The 6,000-nt window shown below is 48.3% G+C and overlaps 1 protein-coding gene across 8 annotated transcripts in view; it reads left to right on the forward strand.

The window, feature by feature from the left end:
- The window catches only part of arap2 (ArfGAP with RhoGAP domain, ankyrin repeat and PH domain 2), a 272,636-nt gene that overhangs the window by 65,468 nt on the left and 201,168 nt on the right, over nt 1–6,000 (forward strand). The gene's annotated exons all lie outside the window — the stretch shown is intronic.

The following is a 6,000-nucleotide window of genomic DNA, read 5'->3' on the forward strand; positions in this document are numbered from 1 at the left end:
GCACAAACTCTCTTTGAACCCTGGTTCTTGGTGTGTTTGAACCCTGGTTCTTGGTGTGTTTGAACCCTGGTTCTTGGTGTGTTTGAACCTGGGTTCTTGGTGTGTTTGAACCCTGGTTCTTGGTGTGTTTGAACCCTGGTTCTTGGTGTGTTTGAACCCTGGTTCTTGGTGTGTTTGAACCCTGGTTCTTGGTGTGTTTGAACCTGGGTTCTTGGTGTGTTTGAACCCTGGACGTTGGTGTGTTTGAACCCTGGTTCTTGGTGTGTTTGAACCCTGGTTCTTGGTGTGTTTGAACCCTGGTTCTTGGTGTGTTTGAACCCTGGTTCTTGGTGTGTTTGAACCCTGGTTCTTGGTGTGTTTGAACCCTGGTTCTTGGTGTGTTTGACCCTGGTTCTTGGTGTGTTTGAACCCTGGTTCTTGGTGTGTTTGAACCCTGGTTCTTGGTGTGTTTGAACCCTGGTTCTTGGTGTGTTTGAACCCTGGTTCTTGGTGTGTTTCAACCGTGTATGTTGGTGTCTTTCTGGTACATGTCATTAGATGTAAATGGAGCATTTCTAGACCAAACCCAACAAGATACCTCCTTTACTCCACCCGCTCCATGACAGAACACTATGAGATAGATCTAGTGATACTGTGAAAGAACTCATGCTACCCTCTCCCTTCCGTCTCCACCTCGTCTCTCTCTCCCTTCTGTCTCCACCCCGTCCCTCTGTCCCTTCCTTCTCCATCCCGTCCCTCTCTCCCTTCCTTCTCCACCTTGTCCCTCTCTCCCTTCCATCTCCACCTTGTCACTCTCTCCCTTCCGTCTCCACCTCGTCCCTCTCTCCCTTCCGTCTCCACCTCGTCCCTCTCTCCCTTCCGTCTCCACCTCGTCCCTCTCTCCCTTCCGTCTCCACCTCGTCTCTCTCTCCCTTCTGTCTCCACCTCGTCTCTCTCTCCCTTCCGTTTCCACCTTGTCCCTCTCTCCCTTCTGTCTCCACCTTGTCTGTCTCTCCCTTCCGTCTCCACCTCGTCTCTCTCTCCCTTCCGTCTCCACCTTGTCCCTCTCTCCCTTCTGTCTCCACCTCGTCTCTCTCTCCCTTCCGTCTTCACCTTGTCCCTCTCTCCCTTCCATCTCCACCTTGTCTCTCTCTCTCTTCCGTCTCCACCTCGTCCCTCTTTCCCTTCTGTCTCCACCTCGTCTCTCTCTCCCTTCCGTCTTCACCTTGTCCCACTCTCCCTTCCGTCTCCACCTCGTCTCTCTCTCTCTTCCGTCTCCACCTCGTCCCTCTCTCTCTTCCGTCTCCACCCTGTCCCTCTCTCCTTTCCGTCCCCCCCCCTCTCTCCCTTCCGTCTCCACCTCGTCTCTCTCTCCCTTCCGTCTCCACCTCGTCTCTCTCTCCCTTCCGTCTCCACCTCGTCTCTCTCTCCCTTCCTTCTCCACCTTGTCCCTCTCTCCCTTCCGTCTCCACCCCGTCCCTCTCTCCCTTCCTTCTCCACCTCGTCTCTCTCTCCCTTCCGTCTACACCTTGTCTCTCTCTCCCTTCCGTCTCCACCTCGTCTCTCTCTCCCTTCCGTTTCCACCTTGTCCCTCTCTCCCTTCCGTCCCCACCTCGTCCCTCTCTCCCTTCCGTCTCCACCTCGTCCCTCTCTCCCTTCCTTCTCCACCTTGTCTCTCTCTCTCTTCCGTCTCCACCTCGTCCCTCTCTCCCTTCCGTCTCCACCTCGTCTCTCTCTCCCTTCCGTCTCCACCTTGTCCATCTCTCCCTTCCGTCTCCACCTTGTCCCTCTCTCCCTTCCGTCTCCACCTCGTCTCTCTCTCTCTTCCGTCTCCACCTCGTCCCTCTCTCTCTTCCGTCTCCACCCTGTCCCTCTCTCCTTTCCGTCCCCGCCCCCTCTCTCCCTTCCGTCTCCACCTCGTCTCTCTCTCCCTTCCGTCTCCACCTTGTCTCTCTCTCCCTTCTGTCTCCACCTCGTCTCTCTCTCCCTTCCTTCTCCACCTTGTCCCTCTCTCCCTTCCGTCTCCACCCCGTCCCTCTCTCCCTTCCGTCTCCACCCCGTCCCTCTCTCCTTTCGGTCCCCGCCCCTATCTCCCTTCCGTCCCCACCTCGTCCCTCTCTCCCTTCCGTCCCCGCCCCTCTCTCCCTTCCGTCCCCGCTCCTCTCTCCCTTCTGTCCTCTCTCATTCCCTTTCTCTCATTATTTACTTCATTAGCGTAAACAAACATCTCTGTCCTAATTCTCTATGGGTATCGCTCTGTGTCAGCATGTTTCCGTGAAGGAGAGAGAGGGAATGTAGGAGGGTGAAAATTGGAATTAATTGTATTTTTCTTTGCTTAAACGGTAAATTCCAAGCATGGCAAATGCACCAACACAGCGTTAGCTAGTCTGAGAGGGAGGGAGAGAGGAACAGGGGAAGAGAGAGAAGGATGAAGGGAGAGATGTAGAAAGAGAGGTAGATGATGGAGTGAATGTTTAAGCCTATGGGTGAAAGAGTAAGAAACAGAGAGTGGCTTGAGATTGGGAGAGATGCATTTTTGGGTTATGCATCCCGTTAGTGGGACAACATCCGGTGAAACTGGAGGGCGCGCAATTCAAATAAATAATCATAAAAATGATGGATATTAAACATGTAGACACATACAAGTGTCTTATATTGGTTAAAAGCTTAAATTCTTGTTCATCTAACTGCACTGTCTGATTTCCAGTAGCCATTACAGTGAAAACATGCCATGTGATTGTTTGAGGACGGCGCCAAACATTAAAATATTTTTCCACCGGCACAGGTTTCATAAAATCACAAATAGCATTTAAATATTCGCCTACTTTTTGAAAGTCTTCCTCTGATTTGTCATCCAAAGGGTCCCAGCTATAACATGTAGTGTCGTTTTGTTAGATAAAGTCCTTCTTTATATCCCAAAAAGTCATTTTAGTTGGCGCCATCGATTTGAGTAATCCACTCGTTCAACATGCAAAGAAAGGAATCTAAAAAAATCTACCCCTAAAATTTGTTTCAACAAGTCAAAATACTCATCAGACCCTAAAATGTAATCAAACTATAATATTTCTTACGGAAAGAAGTATGTTCAATAGGAAACCAATTTTAGCAGGTCTTCATTGCGCACGCATACACACATTTCCAAGACTGTGTCCCTGGACTAAAACTCATATTTCTTCTTCGTTTTCGAAGTTACAAGCATGAAACCTTGAACAATAGACTGCTGACATCCTGTGGAAGCCACCCTGGGAGCTAGAATTCCGTATGTCCCAAAACTTTCTATTGTAAGAGGATGGTCTCTCAAAACAAATAATATTCTGGTTGGTTTTTCTTTGGATTTTCTGCTACCATATCTTTTGTGTCATACTCTCCTACATTATTTTAACATTTCTACATACTTCAAAGGGTTTTCTTTCCAATGGTACAAAGTATATGCATAATCAGGGCCTGAGCAACAGGCAGTTTACTTTGGGCATGTCATTCAGGCGGAAATTGAGGAGAGAAAAGGGCCTAGCAAGTTGTAGAAGGAGAGGGTGAGAGTGTATTATGTAACCACATTCATGTTCACTGGAGTGGAGTACTTCATCTAACATGATGAACGAGCTGTTGAGAACCCCACCTCCTTTCTCATGGATTGTAAACTGTGTGATGGAAGTGTCCTCTAAGGTCATTTTAAGCACTGTGTTTCCCAAGGTAAAGCAGGTCAAAACAGACACAGACAAAAACTGTAGTGTGTAGTCTGAGCACATCCATCTCTCCCTCTCTACTACTCATGTCTTCTTAGACCTACCACATCCCTCTCTACTACTCATGTCTTCTTAGACCTACCACATCCCTCTCTACTACTCATGTCTTCTTAGCCCTACCACATCCCTCTCTACTACTCATGTCTTCTTAGACCTACCACATCCCTCTCTACTACTCATGTCTTCTTAGCCCTACCACATCCCTCTCTACTACTCATGTCTACTTAGCCCTACTACATCCATCTCTCCCTCTCTACTACTCATGTCTACTTAGCCCTACTACATCCATCTCTCCCTCTCTACTACTCATGTCTACTTAGTCCTACCACATCCCTCTCTACTACTCATGTCTACTTATCCCTACCACATCCAACTCTCCCTCTTTACTACCCATGTCTTCTTAGCCCTACCACATCCATCTCTCCCTCTCTACTACTCATGTCTACTTAGCCCTACCACATCCCTCTCTACTACTCATGTCTACTTAGCCCCACTACATCCATCTCTCCCTCTCTATGACTCATGTCTACTTAGCCCTACTACATCCATCTCTCACTCTCTACTACTCATGTCTACTTATCCCTACCACATCACTCTCTACTACTCATGTCTACGTAGCCCTACTACATCCATCTCTCCCTCTCTACTACTCATGTCTACTTAGCCCTACTACATCCATCTCTCCCTCTCTACTACTCATGTCTACTTAGCCCTACCACATCCCTCTCTACTACTCATGTCTACCTAGCCCTACCACATCCCTCTCTACTACTCATGTCTACCTAGCCCTACCACATCCTTCTCTCCCTCTTTACTACTCATGTCTACTTAGCCCTACCACATCCATCTCTCCCTCTCTACTACTCATGTCTACTTAGCCCTACGGCATCCATCTCTCCCTCTCTACTACTCATGTCTACTTAGCCCTACCACATCCCTCTCTACTACTCATGTCTATCTAGCCCTACCACATCCTTCTCTCCCTCTTTACTACTCATGTCTACTTAGCCCTACCACATCCATCTCTCCCTCTCTACTACTCATGTCTACTTAGCCCTACCACATCCATCTCTCCCTCTCCACTACTCATGTCTACTTAGCCCTACCACATCCCTCTCTACTACTCATGTCTACTTAGCCCTACCACATCCCTCTCTACTACTCATGTCTACTTAGCCCTACCACATCCCTCTCTACTACTCATGTCTACTTAGCCCCACTACATCCATCTCTCCCTCTCTACGACTCATGTCTACTTAGCTCTACTACATCCATCTCTCACTCTCTACTACTCATGTCTACTTATCCCTACCACATCACTCTCTACTACTCATGTCTACGTAGCCCTACTACATCCATCTCTCCCACTCTACTACTCATGTCTACTTAGCCCTACTACATCCATCTCTCCCTCTCTACTACTCATGTCTACTTAGCCCTACCACATCCCTCTCTACTACTCATGTCTACCTAGCCCTACCACATCCATCTCTCCCTCTTTACTACTCATGTCTACTTAGCCCTACCACATCCAGCCCTACTCACATCCATCTCTCCCTCTCTACTACTCATGTCTACTTAGCCCTACTACATCCATCTCTCCCTCTCTACTACTCATGTCTACTTAGCCCTACTACATCCATCCCTCTCTACTACTCATGTCTACCTAGCCCTACCACATCCTTCTCTCCTCTTTACTACTCATGTCTACTTAGCCCTACCACATCCATCTCTCCTCTCTACTACTCATGTCTACTTAGCCCTACCACATCCATCTCTCCTCTCCACTACTCATGTCTACTTAGCCCTACCACATCCCTCTCTACTACTCATGTCTACTTAGCCCTACCACATCCATTTCTCCCTCTCTACTACTCATGTCTACTTAGCCCTCCATCTCTCCTCTCTACTACTCATCCATCTCCTCCTCTCTACTACTCATGTCTACTTAGCCCTACCACATCCAACTCTCCCTTTCTGCTACTCATGTCTACTTAGCCCTACCACATCCCTCTCTACTACTCATGTCTACTTAGCCCTACCACATCCATCTATCCCTCTCTACTACTCATGTCTACTTAGCCCTACCACATCCATCTCTCCCTCTCTACTACTCATGTCTACTTAGCCCTACCACACCCAACTCTCCCTTTCTGCTACTCATGTCTACTTAGCCCTACCACATCCCTCTCTACTACTCATGTCTACTTAGCCCTACTACATCCATCTCTCCCTCTCTACTACTCATGTCTACTTAGCCCTACCACATCCATCTCTC

This window comes from Oncorhynchus keta, chromosome 13 (genome assembly GCF_023373465.1).
Source record: "Oncorhynchus keta strain PuntledgeMale-10-30-2019 chromosome 13, Oket_V2, whole genome shotgun sequence".
Classification (NCBI taxonomy): domain Eukaryota; kingdom Metazoa; phylum Chordata; class Actinopteri; order Salmoniformes; family Salmonidae; genus Oncorhynchus; species Oncorhynchus keta.